We start from the raw sequence: 18,107 nt of genomic DNA, 5'->3' as shown, positions 1-18,107 counted from the left end.
TATTTTTGGAAAATTGGAAATGTTAAAAGTTCAATATTGCAAAACGATTGTTTCAGCTAAAAAAACATCATGACAAAATTTGAAGTCCGTATCTCAAGGCTAAGTGGTCTCCCACGGGGCCTAAAGTTCTTAAAAATTGTATGGGGTCACAAAAATCATGAAATTTTTTCGACGAAAAAAATACACTGTTCTACTAAAATCGGAAGTGCCAAAAGTGCTCAGAATTGCGGTATCTCTTTTCGTTTTTGAGTTATCGGACAAAATTTGGCAGGTTTTCTCGCTCAAGGACCCTAAAAATGGTCAAAATGTTGATTTTAGGTAGTTTTTTGTCAATAACTCAGAAACGAAAAGAGATATCGCAATTCTGAGCACATTTCGTCGAAAAAATTAGATGATTTTTGCGACTTTATACAATTTTTGAGAACTTTAATGCCGTAAATCGCATATCAGTCTCATCTTTGCTGGATTTCCTATGCATATGGGACAAATATGCGATTCACGGCAGTTTAGGCCCCATGGGGGACCACTTAGCCTTGAGATACGGACTTTAAATTTTGGCATTAATGGTTTTTTAGCTAGAACGATCGTTTTGCAATATTGAACTTTTAACATTTCCAAGTTTTGCAAAAATAGGGACGGCCTAATGTAGGTATATGGATATTCTTGCAAACAAAAAAGTATGGTTTCCAATTTCTTCGAAAATATGGACCACCCTAATTTTCATGTTCATTGGAAAGCGGGCCTTATTATTAGGAACAACTTTGTAGAAGACCATATTTGTCTAAAAAACCATACGAAGGCGCTGAATGCATCTTTCCTCGTAAATCTAGGTCCTGGCAATAGAAATACACTAGAACTCCAATGGCGCTGTAGTCAGTTTTCCTATTTAATTATTTTAATAACTTTAATTGCAATAATTTAATATTTTAAAGTGTCCATCTTGTAGAGGACCTTTTGTTATGGTAAACAAAATTAACTTGACACTTCTAGTACCGCTGCTGACGTTGTAAGGGCGTGGCAAACTAGATGTTAGTCACACGAACAGTCGCGACATTGGACTTCTGTGGCTAGTTATTCTACTGTCCTGGCCCACAATCCGTGAAGATGGCGAAATTTCATCAGCAATCTGTACACTTGATTTCGATCAGTCAAACATCGCACGAATCAGTATAATCAGCTTCGCCGGACAATCATGTTCGATCATCATCTGAAATCAATTTACGGATATTTGGATGTTGTCATTGAAAGGTTTAGGTCCGAAGGATACGTTTGTTTAACGTTTAGGCACCAAAACGATATACTGGAACAAACTCATCAAATTAACCAATTCCAGTACCCTTGAGACGAAATCGTTGACTTCCATTTGCGTCTCTCCGCATAAGGGGCGTACAATTTCGTTTCAATGACACACTTTCATGCAACATTTGAATGAGTCACTTCAAGTGTTTCATACATTTTTCTAATGACTCGGTTGTTAAAAAAAACTTTTCCACTCATCGTAGCACTCGGTAGTCTCCCACCCGGTCGCACTGCTTGTGTTTCACCCGTCAGAGCATTAGTGTCTCACTGGTGCGCGCTAGTCTCTCAATGGTTACGGGCGCCGGTTAATTGGATTTAAGTGGTCGAATTTATTATCCTCTTTCATAAAACATAATTATCATTCTATTGGCGTGCACCACTATTTAAAAATGTGGTTTAAATAGTGTTTTTGGCACGTTGAAGTATTTCAATGACTCATAAATGAAACGAAAATCCAAGTGTATCATCCCATGTTTCATACACACTTGTTTCTGTAGCAGCAACGAACGAGTGTGTTTCTGGGTGAGAGATGAAGCATCACAGCCAGGGTCGTGCAATTTCGAAAGGAAAACATGACGTACGCAGTGTTGCGAAACTCATGCTCACGAGTAAAAAATACTCACTCACCTTACTCATTTGCGAGTAATGCTCACGCTGTGAGTTACTCGCGTATGAGTATACTCACTAGCCTGGTACACGGTATATATGGGAAAATACAAAAAATGGAAAAACTCAAGTTCCTGTATACTTTTTGAGTTCCACTTTGGTCCCATATCAACTATGCAAAATTTCAGATCGATCGGAAAAACTATATTTTAGCGCCCGCCATTCTTAGTTTTTCATACGATTTACTATGGGGAAATTTTACTCCTGCAAAGAAAAATCGCTAGGAGTCACTCCTAGATCCCTAAAAATAAGTCAACGAATGATTTCTGTAGAAAACTTCACTAGGAATCAGACCTCTGAAGACAGCAAATCGATGCGACGTTCGTGGAAAAAGTTATTAGGCCTCACCCGATCGATAAAATAACGAGATTTTATTATTTATTGTTATTCCTTACATGTTAAACAGCGTTTGCATGCCATTCGGTTTTCAGTCAATAACTTTTTTCACATGCCTCAGATCGCTTTGCGGTCTTCGGAGGGTTGGTTCCTCGTAAAATTTCCAACAGAAATCATTCATCGATTTATTTTTAGGGGTTAAGGGGCAACCTGTGGCGATTTTTCTTTGAAAAAATGATTTTCCCCATACTAAATCGTATGAAAACTTAAAATGGCTGGCGCTAAAATATAGTTTCTCCGATCGATCTGAAATTTTGCACAGTTGATATGGGGCCAAAATGGAACTCAAAAAGTGTACAGGAGCAAAATGTCTTTTCGTGTCCCACGCTAATACTCACGCGTGAGTTACTCATTTTACTCACGGTGAGTTTAGTGAGTAAGTTATTTTTGTTGGTTTGAAATGATGTTTTCGTTTGTTCTGTACTGCAATGGTGATTATTTATATACAAGGCACAGTTTTCGAGGAAAGGTGGATCTGCTCGAGAGCTTTGGCACCATAGGCTAAAAACTCTTATTGTTTACCTACGCATGCAAAGTAATATCATCAATTAGGAAATCTCTATATTTCACCATACTTTGTCAATGGTATAACTTTTTTCGCATACGTCGGGTCACTTTACGGTATTCAATAAAGATGTTTGGCATATATTTACCTACCTTCAAATTTAAAATGGTAGGGTCAATTATAGCATCTCCTAGGTCCAAACATTTAAAACTTTTCTTTTCTGCATACATTTGATCTTCCCATGTGGCTAGTTTGTATTACTGTGCAAAAATATAGGGCATATAATGGACAAATAGTGGTTTCGCTTCAAAATTACTTGAGTAGGCAAGTAAGGAAAAAAAGTTTTACACTGGTAACGCCTCCCTTGTAAATCTAAAAGAGCTGTAGTTTTTTCTGCGCGGAAAAATAGTCCGTTCTATTATTCCGTAAGGAAAAGTAACGTTTTTCCTCATACTAAACACTTGATCAGTTTGTAAGTTAAAATTTACATAAAATAGTAAATTTATTTGAGTACTCAACTTTCGGACATGAAACTTACACACTAAACGCATCCAGCAAAGCAAAAACCAGCAAAACGAATAGCAATTTTTTGCTAGAATCCGGTACAACTTTGTGCCCTATCAGCACAAATTGCTGGATGTTTCATAAAAAAGTGCTTAGACTTGATAGAATTGGAACAAAACTTTATTGGAACTTATGGGTGACAAAAGGACCAAATTGCCCGTAGCGTAGTGGCTACACGTTCACTTCATAAGTGGATGGTCATGGGTTCGATCCCAGCCCGGCACTTGCAATTTTTCGTCAGTTGCTCTTCCCCCCGAGAGCAGCTGGCACCTGACCCTCTTCAGAGCATATGCTCCAACGGACCCGGACACCTGGATATCGGCTAACGGTAACTCATAATGGACCCCCAATCGGACCGGAAAAGGAACAAGAGTCACACATCAACATCCTCGTGCTCATCATTCTACCATGATAGTGTAGAAAGTGAAAACAGCGCAACGGAATCCAGTTCGATCTAGTAGAATTATAATAGAATACATTTAGGAGCTGTACAAAGTGTAAGTACATCTTCCAATTGGAATCGCTCACGCCCTGGTGGACAAAAGAGCTGTAAATTAGGTAAAGTGATTGAATAATGAAAAAAAAGAACAAATTCTGAAGGAATCCCATGAACTTTTTCAAGTCTTAGTTTTTTTTCATGTAAAGTTGTTGTAAGTTTTTTCATGTAAAGCCTCGGACCTAAAAAGAAAAAAAACTGCCGAGCAAATTACTACCAGTAACATGGCCAGTAATCACACCCAGGTAACCAATAAGCAGCTAAAATGGCATTAATTCAGCACTATATGCGCCTTTGCAGCAGGTCTGCTGCTATAGAACTGTCAAATCCAAGGTCAAATCGGCTACCAATCGAGCACACCACACGATTCCGTAAAATTACTTTTTCTTAATTGCTATCTCTGCCAAACCCCTGAAGAAAGCGTTAGTTCTTGAAGCCGGCTCGAACAGGCTCGTTTACGAAATTTCAGCCTGCCTTTCAATCTGCTACGTGCGGAAGCGAACTTTGTCGTACGACTTATCGTGCATTTGAGAAACGATCGTTTACACATTTGTTCAATGCGTTTAGTGTTCTTTATTAAATTTACAAGACGCACAAGCATGCAAATACATTTCGTCCATTTAAAACAACGCTGAACTCAATTATATGTGAATGTCACGCCAGTTATATGTGGATGACAGCCATTTCAGGGGATTGATCTCTGTCTACAAGAGGTTTGAGTTCAAACAAAAGCCCTCACGTTGAGCTGTTGGGCTCAAAGGGGACCTCATCAGGACCGCCCATAACGGAGCGCTTGGAACTACCAGTAAGATACTATTCACTAGAATAAAAAAAAACAATAGAATAATTGACAAGCAACCTTGTCTACTGATTCAATACATTCGCCCCAATGAAACATACCATTTTAATGTTTGATAGGATTCCAAGCCTTTAGATAAATTTTAGATTACCGTATGAATATGAGTAAAGCATACTCGTGAGTGAGTATCTGCACGTCAATACTCACGAGTGAGTGTGAGTTGTACAGCGCTTACTCAAATGTGAGTAATACTCACGGTGAGTTTAAGGTGTACTGCTCATACTCACTCGTGAGTTTGACTAGTTGTGTGAGTACTCGCTCATTTCGCAACAATGGACGTACGACGACTGTAGCAAATCGTTCCCATGCGAACGGACTGCTGTGATGCTTCATCTCTCACCCAGCAACATACTCGTTCGTTGCTGCTACAGAAACAAGTTTGTATGAAACATGGGATGATACACTTGGATTTTCGTTTCATTTATAAGTCATTGAAATACTTCAACATGCTAAAAACACTATTTAAACCACATTTTTAAATAGTGGTGCACGCCAATAGAATGATAATTATGTTTTATGAAGGAGGATAACAAATTCGACCACTTAAATCCAATTAACCGGCGCCCGTAACCATTGAGAGACTAGCGCGCACCAGTGAGACACTAATGCTCTGACGGGTGAAGCACAAGCAATGCGACCGGGTGGGAGACTACCGAGTGCTACGATGAGTGGAAAAGTTTTTTTTAACGACCGAGTCATTAGAAAAATGTATGAAACACTTGAAGTGACTCATTCAAATGTTGCATGAAAGTGTATCATTGAAACGAAATTGTACGCCCCTGATCACAGCAGTCCGTTCGCATGGGAAACGATTTGCTACAGTCGTCGTACGTCATGTTTTCCTTTCGAAATTGCACGACCCTGCTCCGCATATCCAGCACCAAACTCTCACAACAATCGCAAAATATCCTACTCAACACTTCGTTGTCCGCTGAATAAGGTATAAAAAATTTATTGCGAACACCGAAAATAATTTGCAAGCACTTTTTGAGGTAAAATTTGCAGTGGTAAAACGCAACCACTCGCGCGCACAGCCTGCTACCTTGACGAAACCCCTTAATTGTTTATAATTTTTTGAAAATGAAGATGTTCTTAGTAATATTATGCTTTTGGTTGAAATCCGAAGTGACCGGCGGTGCGAAAATTAATTTTTAACCTACATGGAAATGTCGCAACTCAATTGGGATTAGTGCAAATTGTAGCTTTTAAAAAGCTCAATGATGCAAAACCGAAAAACATAGATTTGAATTTACTTCGCAGCTACAGCTTTGCATGTGTTTCAAGCGACGACTTCGGTTTGGTGCTGCGACGATAACAGTTTCGTACTAGGAATACATATAAAGAAGAGTTCAAAGATATTTTTTTGCAGTATTTTTTACAGATCGTACTGAACAGTTTCTGAAAGAAAATATCGAGTCTTCTTGAATTTCCTCTATAATTAGTTGCTGAAAAAATCTAGAAGGAATTTCTCATAAAATACAAAAAAAATCCCACTATATGAAGCCATAATTAGGAATTATGATTTGTTCCAAAATGTTGCTACGAAATATAAGCCACAGTGCGTATAATATGATATGGCTTTCATTTCATAGCAAAATTTTGGAACAAATCACAATTCTTTGAGGCAATCCTGCCAGGCTAGTACAGCTTTATCAAGCTTTTAATGGAATCCCCTGATTTTTTTTCATTTTTTTGCGACGATTTTATGATAAGAATTACGAATATGTTACACAATTCATGAGCTTATATAAGCGATGGCAATTTTTCAGAGGATTCCTTGACGATAACGGAAATTTCGGAATAATTTCAATCGCCGTGAACTGCTGAGTATTTGAAATAACAGTAAAAAGCTTAACGATGGAAAGTGAATAGAATGAGCTGACTGTTTGTTTGTGCTGATACCATGACAAACTATCAAAGCTTTACCATTTCACGGTATCCGTAGAGCCCCACGGGGGTGGCAAAGAATGCACCGGCGAACGGCAAAACTGCATCGCCGAGGTGACGTCGCTGAGACGACGGTGGCGGTAAATGCAACAACAAAGGTGAGAGGAAATATGCACGGAGCTGCAATGAGTCGGCATCGTCGTATTGAGGTTAAAATTTAATAACATGTAGATGGGATTGCAACAACAGAGCTCTGATGCTCAGTGCGGTCCGTGGGTCCGTAGTTGTGATCAAGTCTTTCACATTTTTCTGAGTCCAATCTTTCCTGGGTGGTGCGAGAGTCTACAGCGGGTATCATTGCATTTTCATGCAGTTCAAGTTATTATTTATAATTGTGTTCAATGCCGGAGTGTTGGACATGTTTCTTGGAGATTGGAAGGATCAATATCATTTGTATTAGCAAAATCAATTGTGGTTCTGATGAACTGCAGTTCTAAAATTTAAAATTCTATTATGAAACTTGAAGACAGTTCACCAGTTGCCCCTTTAGGATGATCCTAGAAACCCTCACGTCTCATTATAATATTAATAATACTCACGCTACCAATTTGTATTGCACCACCACCAATCTTCAGGAGAGGTGACAAATCGCCCGTACTACTACGGGTAATGGTGATGAACTTTTCGGCCTTGCCTTCTTCGGTACCCACCGATTGGCTGTTGTTGTTCGGTGGCGTTATTACAGCTCCATGAAACAACGAGCAGTTAGGATAGGACGAAGAGAAGGCAAAATAATCGAGAAATCGAAACGACACTTCTCAATAAATTTGCATACTTCATTGTGACCTAGTGAGGCCTTACCAGGCGGTCGATGACAACGTATTGGCTGCCTTGTACTACACCTTGTTTGCGTATAAGGAGAAGAACGCAGCGCAGGATTATCAATTGGAGCAAAATGGAACTTACGGAATGATGAAGTAATGAAATAACCAGTAGTAAAGTTGTTGGGTGGAGCGGACCTAATGTGCAAATACTTTACATGCCGAGGATGTTTCGCTTCTCATATTTACAAGAAACATGATAAAATTGAGGATAGTTTACTCACGTAGTAAATGGTAACTCACGTTGCTGCTTGAGTTACAGGGGGTAAATTAAGCTCCAATTGAGAACCACTGTGCTCTGTTCTAGTTGATTACTGAAACTAGACTGACACGTTCTACGGGTTATGTATCATGCATATCGATTTTTAAACATTCTTCATTACTCTTGTTGTCCGTTCGACATGATATTAATATAACAATGATTATTTATTGAACGCCGATTATGTATAACAATAAAATTGTGATTCTTGGAATTCATCCATACTGCCTTATTTTGAACACTAACGCACTGATTCTCCAAAGGCTTCTATTATTTACAAATAAATGTATGTAGATTTTTTATTGTAGTACTTCACAACTCTGAGATATGGCTGGTAAAATATAGGTTTTTTATGTGTTGTAACGATACAAAAATCAACAATTTTGAATTTTCTAAAAATACAGTAAAAGTACCAAACATAAAATTTTGAGTGATCTTTGCATTCTAGAGCATCTTTCAATTAGACTAAAAGAAAGAAAATCGGATGACTGAATTTCACCAGCTTGAATTTTGTAATGTAACGTCACAAAAAAGTTCTGTAAAAAAGACCAAATCTTTCTGGCTTAAATGGCAACTGCAGTAGACAAACGCAGTTCTATATTCGAAACGATATCCTTTTCGTTGTGTTAAAGATCTGTTGTTGAGGTATCATTCATAAATTACATTTGGTTAGAGCCTGTTATAGTACTAAATGTAGATTCTTGGGAAGGGTCGATGTATGGCAAGGTGGTGTAGGGGGATTAGGGGCATAATGGACACCCTAAGCAAATGAGTATGTTAGGCCTGTGTAACAGACAAAAACTTAACATATTATCAGTTGGCTTACAACTTTAACTTGTTTCCTACGTATTTCAATCATTTGCAGCAGGTGGAATGTGATTATTGTGAAGATATAATGGATTGTAAACCGTGTGTTTTTTGGGACTGGCAGGAAAGGTACGGGGCGAAATGGACACCCATCGGGGCATAATGGACACCCCTGCATATTTTATGCTGTATCATTGATAATATCGACCAGTTAATTAATTTTCCTACGGAGATCAATACCACAGATATAATACTCCATCTTAGACGAGTTTACGATGTTATGTAAAGTTAATTAAATAAAAGTTAGGCTAAAATAATCGATTTTTTTTCCAAACTCTCTAAAACGCCTAACAGTATGCAACGCACGTGCATCCATTCATAATTGCCAGTGTTCATTTCGCCCCGAATCGACTACAACATTGAAATTGCTATAAGTTCTGATCAAAAATATAATACTTCATCCATTGCTAATCTGTGTATATATGTAGATAAGCTAACAATTCACTTGTTTTTATGGTGGACACACTCAGACACTCGTAATACCTTATTTGCTGCTGCTTCGAAATTATAAGAAATCCACCATATGAAGAACATACTTCAATTTCAATGATATTTTGGTTATTTTGAAGGAATATAAATGATACTTTTGAAAAAAAGAACAATGACTTGTTCCTTTAAACTTATGCATTAAAAGTTTTACATGAAAGTCTACGGTTTCGGCAAAAACAGGGGTGTCCATTTCGCCCCGGGTGTCCATTATGCCCCTAATCCCCCTATAGCCAAAATCTACGCTTAATTCAAATTTCGAAAATTTTGTATTATTTTCATTGTACTGTGATCTTGTAAAATGTTTAAACCGCATTCAAATACCACTCAAGCCAACGAATGCTGTGATATCAGAGTTAAACCTCTAATACTCAATCCCGCCTTTAGACGGGGTATAGCTTGAGCATTTTTGTAATTTTTGTTTCGTAGAAAATCATTTTTTTTTATTTTTGGGTGATATTTAGGATGATTTTGTATATCTCAAAATGGTTTTTGGTGTATTTTAAAACGTATTTACATTTTTTTTAAATCATTGAAAAATTGATGTTTTAGTTACCTTTTGTTTATTTTGTATTGAATCGCTACAATTAACATATTTTAATTTTTTCCCAAATCATTCTATCCTAGTTTAATAGTTCAAGGAAATCGAATACATTATAAAATTATTTTCCTTAACATTACACGGAAAATACAATTTTCTACGAAAAAAAATAAAATAAAAATATTTCAACAATAATCTTAAAATCTCAAAATGTTTTCACCTCAAAAAATACGTACCCCAAATTGGCTTCCAGGGAAAATATAAAAGTGTGGGGATGTTTAAAAATAAAACTAAGAAAAATTAAAAACTGAAATTCACGAAATCGAGAATTAACAAGAATCATCTTCCAAAACATGTTTAAATCGATTTTAGATGACGAAAAATGATAATTAGATCAAAATCAAAAATTTGGGTATTAGAGGGTTAAACAGACGAATCAATGACAAAATTGCCATTTCATATATTGCGGATTTTTTAAAAAATTTCCACTCTGCGGTAGCCACCGAGTTCTACCGCAGCTGTCAAAGTCCTACCGCAGCCCTGAAAATCATCATATCATTGAAACAGACGGTTTAGTCAATGTATGCTTGCAATGTGAATTGCTCTGAGAAGCAACAACAAACAATGATCATCGGCGTCGTATCCAAGGCATCTTTGACCCGATTGATGATAACTTGATGAAAATCATTAGTCTGACAGCTGCGGTAGCTTTCTCAATCTTCCGTAAAACGGAATTTTTTCTCTAAATTAGCAATATCTCAGGATCTTGATTACTTGGAGGTTTGGTGTCTTCAGCAAAGTTGTTTGGATGGTCAAGGACCTATAGTTGATGTACAGTTTGGTTCGAAACTCCACCAACAGGCGACGCTAGAGAACTTTCAAATTTTATATTCATATAACATTAATCATACTTTTGAAAAGTTGCAACTACCGCCATGGTGTACTAGAAACTCAAACCAAACGGCTATTAAACTAAACGTCTATCTTTCTTATACATACTTTACTGAAGCAATTATCTTTCTTATTAATCAGGATCCTGAGATGAGCGGAACTAAACATATGTATATCCCGCTGAATCAAATTTCAACCATCGTGCAACAATAATGACAATGTCACAACCTGCATTTGTTGCGACGATTGCGACAATTCACAAAATGCGACATAGGTTTGTCCCAACTTATATAACGATCGTATGTACACAACGAGTTTAGATATTCTTAATCCTTGCATTGCGATTGTCGAGTGGTAACTTTGTGTCGGTAAACACTGCAAAGCTGTCGAAGATCTACCAGTTTGAATTTGTGTTAGTTATATATAACCGATTATTTACGATTTGAAAAGTACGCAAAAAACATTGCTTCAGTTTTGTCATGAACAAAAATTTCGAGATAATGTTAATATCTGGTTATTATCTGGAAAAAGAGTAATTGCCGCGCCTTCATAGGTGCTTGTTTTGTGTCTATTTTGTCCAACAATTCTCCTAATCTCTGATCTATTTCTATTGATTACCGAAATTTCGTGAAACCCTACAAAAGTAGATTATAGTTTACAGAAATTCTACGGTAAGCTGGGGCTTAGCACTACCGCAGAAATTCAAGATTTTTTTTATAGTTCACTGAACATTTTATTTACCCTACGTTTGGCACGCCATTCGATTGCCGAACGAATTACCGAACGTTCAGCTGTTGAGAATTCGATAAAAAAAATACCGAATACTGTGAAAAATCTAATCTATAGATAAGGCGGAGTGACAATGTTTTGACTAAGTGTTTGATTACACAACTATCAGCTGTTCAGTTGTCAGTTTTTGCGATCTCGCCAAGTCATTATCAAGGCCGCTGTTATCATGTAGTGCTGTACTATGGTAGGAAAGCGACCTTCTAGTGTAGCAGTTTACAGTTTGGCTGACACTAGTTTGCGTCAGCGAATTATTCGTAGCCTTTTAACACCCGTTCGTATGATTTATCGAAAACGAAAGTTCATCTTCCAATTAGGTCAATGTTGTGATGCATTTTTGGAAATAAACCTTGAGAAAGTTTTACCCATGGGTGCGCTTGTCTCGTTTTGACACCACAGTGTAAATTAGCTTTTAATTGAACATATAACAATAAGGAGAGAAGCCTGCTCTACAGTTTGCATCAACTACTCATTCTGTCTTTTTGATTTTTTTCGACTGAGAGAGTTGCAGCGGTAATTTCTTTCTGTCGTGTGAAACTTTCCAACTTAATGCTCGTGTGAAACTTTCCAACTTAATGCTCTACATGCACTTCCACAAATATTAAGGTACACCAGGGCAAGATGAAACGCGAAGTTTTGAAATAGTTTTCAATACATTTTAGAAATTTTTCTTTCGCCAAAAGATTGTTTGAATAAAAAAACTATGTGTTATGGCATTCAAGTTATTCACCATCATTGGATAACATCATGTTAACCCACTGTTTCATCTTGCCCCGGTGTACCTTAACTGACAGCTGCCTCTCCCAATGACGAGTTTGCATGTGTATAATATATAGACGATAATCGTCTGGCAGGCACAAATATATTCTATGACCACGGAAAACAAGCCAATTTTCTTTACGAAAAGTTCCTGGAAAAATTGCCAATGAACAACATGACAGTGTAACTAGAGAGTTCATTAGGTTAGCCTGTAATGAACAGAAGAAAATTTATCTTGAAAAATAACTAGTACTTTTTCTGCCAAACAACTCTGTAATAGTATATACTTAACTCGAAAGTACGTTTTATTATTAAAGAGAAGGATTAGAAGGAAAAATCTCTGATAGGGTTGAAAATATTGACAGTATGGCTGCAAGTCTTGAAGATTATGAGTATTTTAAGGAAATTTACTGGTGCCAATGTCCTCATGCTAAGTACAGCTCATACTATCTCAAACATCTTCAGAGTTGATGACTATTCCGCCCAATAAGCTTTTGGTCTAACGATATTGGGCCAAATGGCCTATAGTCGTTCATTTGCCAACACTGAAAAAAATAAATGAAATAGCTTTCATGACCAAGCTATAGTTAACGGGTTCGATTTCCGGTCGGTCTAGAAACTATATCCAAATAATGATTGAAATGTTGTGGCGGTCAGGTTATCCCGAGTAGAGGAGAATAGCAAATTGATAACTACAAAAACACATAACCTGTTTTGTATCTTGTTTTGTTATTATTGAAATTTCAAGACATAGCTTTGTCATAATATATTTAGTTATAATATATTTAGTCATAATATATTTAGTTATAATAATATCAAGCTATTGATATGCATATACATTAAGGTGGCCCACACTTATATGAAAAACAAAAATTTCGAAAAATGCCAAGTCTTACCTCCTCTATCAGTTGTTTTGGACTCCCAGAAGCTACGTTCAAAATTTGAGCAAAATCGGTTAAGCCTAAGGAGGCGCTCAAAACGCTTGAAGTTTGTATGGGAAAACCCACTTTGCCTAGGGTATAACTTTTTTCACAGCTGTCGGATCACTTCGCGACCTTAGACAAAGTTCTTTGGCATATAGTCACCTACAATAAAACCAAAGGGTTTGTTTATTGAACGCTTACAGCGTCACCTAGTGGCAAAATTCGAAAACTTAAAATTTCTGCATACATTTGGCCAAGTTTTCCCATACAAAATTCAAGCATTTTGAGCGCCCTCTTAGGCTCAAGCGATTTTGCTCAAATTTTGAACGTTGCTTCTGGGAGTCCAAAACAACTGATTTAGGAGGTAAGACTTTTTCGAAATTTTTGTTTTTCATATAAGTGTGGGCCACCCTAATATACATACAGCCTATTTCAATAAAACGTTTTATTTGTTTATACTAGCCCTGATATCAATGTACTATCGAAAGTGTAGCACAACAATAACAAGTTCTAAAATAAAAACTACACAGAAAAAAATATTCATGTAAAATTCAGCGAGAAATCATGCACATAAAGGGAATGCTAAAGTTAGTGCATATTTACATGAGATATCATGTAAAATTACGTTACGCTCGTGTAAATTTCCGCTAATAGTCGCGTAACAGATTGGAGTCCATGATGGTTTACGCGATGATTGGCAGAAATTTACACAATTGTGATGTAATTTCACATTATATTTCATGTAAAAGTGCACTAACTCTAGCATTCTCTTTATGTGCATGATTTCTCGCTGAATTTTAATTACATTTTTTTTCTGTGTAAACCATTCGAGATTTAAGTTGTTTACGTGGTTTTCCATAATGAGGAGTATGTGCCTGCGTTGAATATTTTACATCAGTACTTCTTTTTACCTTTTCTGACATTACGTCGTCGGCAGAGTCGGCTTCTGGACGTAGTGTTTTGTAAGCTTTTCAACAATTGTGGCCTTTGTTTCATTTTTGTATTCAGATGGAAGATCGCATCTTCCCGCGGGCCGCACGTGATATCCAGTTCTCTATGTTGCCGTTGAATTCCTACAAATGTTTCTTGATGAGGATGTTCTACTCCAGAACTAATAAAAAACGTTTTAAATGTTTCACAAATCGGTTCCGCTGTTGCAATACGAGCAGTTGAAAAAATGGGTCTGAGGTTCCCACAAAATAACAATTTTTTTTTAGTTTTCAAGTTAGTTCAAATCGATTTTCTAAAAAGTTATTCTTCAATCTATTTGAATAAACTTTGCCGAAGACACCAACTTTGTAGGCCTTTGGCTCACAGAAGTTTTCTCTAAACCTACAAATAAAGTTTATAAACTTCCCATAAGTATCAAGAAGCTTTCCATGAATTGAGTCAGATATTTTTTAAGAACTAGCTGGCCCGGCAAACTTTGTCTTGCCGTCTTGTGGAGGTTTGACAACTGTTGAGCTCAAAATAGTACCGCACTCTAGATTGGTTCCATTTTAGATCGTGTTGATTTTCTTCCCAGTTCATGAAAAATCAGTAATTTATCAATTTTCTTACTTTTCTAGTTGATTTTCGTAACATTTTCTGCATATAAACACAGGCATCATGAATACGAATCAAACCCTGCATAAGCCATCCTGATCGGTTCACCCGTTCGTGAGTTTTGTTGCCTCAAAGGGACTTCAAACTCATTTTTAAATATATACTACACAGAAAAAAATGTAATTAAAATTCAGCGAGAAATCATGCACATAAAGAGAATGCTAGAGTTAGTGCACTTTTACATGAAATATAATGTGAAATTACATCACAATCGTGTAAATTTCTGCCAATCATCGCGTAAACCATCATGGACTCCAATCTGTTACGCGACTATTAGCGGAAATTTACACGAGCGTAACGTAATTTTACATGATATCTCATGTAAATATGCACTAACTTTAGCATTCCCTTTATGTGCATGATTTCTCGCTGAATTTTACATGAATATTTTTTTCTGTGTAGCTGTCCCGGCAAACTTTGTCTTGCCATGATATGGTGGTTTGACAGCTGTTGAGGAAATCGCAGCAATGCACTCTAGATTGATTTCATTTGAATCACGGCAAATTTCTTCCCGGCCCATGAAAAAATAGTATTTTTACATTCTTTATACTTCTTGAATGATTTTCGTAACTTTTTTATGTATATAAACACAGCCATCATGAATACGAACCAAACCGTGCAAGAGTCATCCCGATCGGTTCAGCCGTTGGTGAGTTTTATTGCCTCAAAGGGACTACAAACTCATTTTTATATATATAGAAGATATAGATTGCCTAAAAATTCGTATAACTAAATCCCGTAGAAATTCATTCCGGATTTTCACTAATATTTGATGCAAAACATTCTCAATAAGTTGTATTAAATATTTACAAATATACTTTTTATACTGAAATGTTTGTGGGTTTAAAAAATCTTCAGAAATACGTTTGAAAGCGCCAGGAAATACGAATGGAATTGCGACAGGAATCACTAAAACAATGCTTCCTGAAAAATTATCCTCCTCCTCCTCTCCTCTTCTTGGCGTAACGTCCTCACTGGGACAAAGCCTGCTTCTCAGCTTAGTGTTCTATGAGCACTTCCACAGTTATTAACTGAGAGCTTCCTCTGCCAATGACCATTTTGCATGCGTATATCGTGTGGCAGGCACGAAGATACTCTATGCCCAAGGAAGTCAAGGAAATTTCCTTTACGAAAAGATCCTGGACCGAGCGGGAATCGAACCCGTCACCCTCAGCATGGTCATGCTGAATACCCGTGCGTTTACCGCCTCGGCTATATGAAAAATTATCCTGAAACACTTTAATGAAACGACTGAAAATTATTAGATTTTCACCAGAACTTGCTTCAAAATTTTCTTAAGAAAAATGAACAGGAATTTTTCTAAGGTATCTGCGAAAATAACGTCAAATCCTCTTGATAGTCCTCTATTTTTTATCACGCAATCACATGATTTTTCCAAAAAAAAATCACTACCGTTGTCCGGGTAACATTGATCAAAATTCTCGGTTGTTCATGATCAATTGCGAATGAAAGTTTGGGAAGCTAAATAAATGCTACTTGAGTATTACAGATTTTGCTTAGAAATGTTTACAGAATAATTCTCATTTCCTTTCATCCTGATACTAGTACATGAAAAACATCTCTATTAAAAAAAACTATTAGATGATATACCACAAATTGAGCTTCCTGTTTTAAACTGAAGATTTTCAAATGCTTATTATTTGAATGCACTTTACACATTTTTGGAATATATATTTCAAACATTTGAAAAAAAAAACACATGTACATGTCTTCCTGTTTTTTTTTTTGTGTCTGTATTTGAGAGGCTTTCAGCCTGGTCGCTGGTTCGCCTCAAGTCTTCCTGTTAACTGATATTATTTTATATGTCCATCAAATATGTGTAGGGTACGAGTGCTCTTAGTAATCTCATGTTCCCAAATTCATCCTATTCGAAAACAAGCTATTACGGCACCGATTGACTCCGTTCTTTTTGTTTTCATGCGTGCTCACTTCTAACAAAAAATACAAAAATAAGAAACAAAACAAACAGCGCTTCATTCCTTTGTTTTGAGTAGGATAAAAATGGGAGCCACATGCTTAATATGGAAACCAATACCCTATATGTCAATCACAAATCCTTAGAAATAGTCTCATTTACAGTGTTTTTATTCACTTGCAGTTAAATTCTCTAGTCACTTGATTTGCGATTGCAAACTCGTTTCCACTTAAGCGTCGCATTACCAGACCGCTATTTGCTTTTATTACTTATGAATTATTTAATAAGCTCTATTCTGGGTCCCACAGTAATTGTTTTTTTTTACTGTTTCAGGCAGCAACAATCCCACAATAATTGCACTGTGTTGTTTGGGATTCCAATTCTTCTAGTTTTCAGCCAGTCTTTCCACAATATAGGTAATTCTCCAACAGTTATTTTATAATTGTAACATTTGTCTGATTAACCGTTAACCCTATATTGAATTTTAATGTCAAAAATAGCATTTTTGAAATTTATCCTTTTCATTAACACTCACATTTCACCAACCACGCGATCCCACAGGTGAACAGCTGCTACCCTGCAAACCACCAACCACCGATCACACACACTCACAGAAAAAAAGGATATTCCGCACGTCTCGGGCAACGGAACTCCCGGGGATGCCAGAAGGGCGACAATCCGCACACGAAAAACCGCCAAAACCGCGTCCGCGTTGCTCAAAAGATGAACACCGACTGAGTGCAGCCCTAGTAGAACGCCCGCATAACTAAGTACATGCAACTACAGCAGCCGGGGCCGTGTGGTAGGCCAACATTTGCAGCACCAAGCTGCACCAAGTGCAACGACAGCTCATTGAATGTCAAAGTACGGCGTACTTAGCAGCCATGGAGCCCGGCTTTCTGTCGTTGTTGTTTTGCACGCCTACCTACCTTACAGATCGATGTAACCGAGAAACAGACGGGTGGATGGGGACAGCGATGTATTGCCGCTAACTGGTGGTGACCGTCGCGTTCGCCGATGGAGGCGCATCATAGCTGGTATCGTTGATGCCCGCAATGCGTTGGGCACTGCAATGCACTGTAGTAAACTTCTGCTCAGAGCGAGTATTAGTCTTGCTTAAAAATAACTTTATTTTCTTTGACGGCATCAATATATAACTATTCAAATGTAAGTGGAAGATTAGTAAAGAACAATAAATAATTTACCTTCCAAAGAGGACTAGCTCAGACTGTAAGTAGAAATAAGTTAGAGTCCCCTCGTGCGGATTCGTCTATCGATAATTGCATGTTGTTGTAAGCGAAATTGGCTTGATCGATAGTTCGTGATGTTGTTTGGTTTGCGTTGCATTGGTTGACAGTTTTCGGCTTCTCTATCGTTTCTTATTTATCGCAAAAGATGAGACACAGTCTTGGTCAAAGTTGGATGATTCAGTTATGATAAAATTGAGGTGCGGTACTTATGCGGTATTACGATCATCATAGGCGCAAATTTAGAAGAGAGC

At 37.2% G+C, this 18,107-nt stretch overlaps 1 protein-coding gene across 1 annotated transcript in view; it reads right to left on the bottom strand.

Annotated features, from left to right (window-relative positions):
• Positions 1–17,580, bottom strand: part of LOC109423421 (putative fatty acyl-CoA reductase CG5065) — a 60,730-nt gene extending 43,150 nt beyond the window's left edge. The window contains exon 1 of the mRNA XM_062858955.1: positions 17,142–17,580. The gene's annotated coding sequence lies outside the window, so the exon portion shown is untranslated. The remainder of the gene's footprint in view (positions 1–17,141) is intronic.
• Between the last annotated feature and the right edge of the window lie 527 nt (positions 17,581–18,107).

This window comes from Aedes albopictus, chromosome 3 (genome assembly GCF_035046485.1).
Source record: "Aedes albopictus strain Foshan chromosome 3, AalbF5, whole genome shotgun sequence".
Taxonomy (NCBI): domain Eukaryota; kingdom Metazoa; phylum Arthropoda; class Insecta; order Diptera; family Culicidae; genus Aedes; species Aedes albopictus.
The sequence above is the reverse complement of the archived record's forward strand: the minus strand, read 5'-3'. Positions and strand labels throughout refer to the sequence as shown.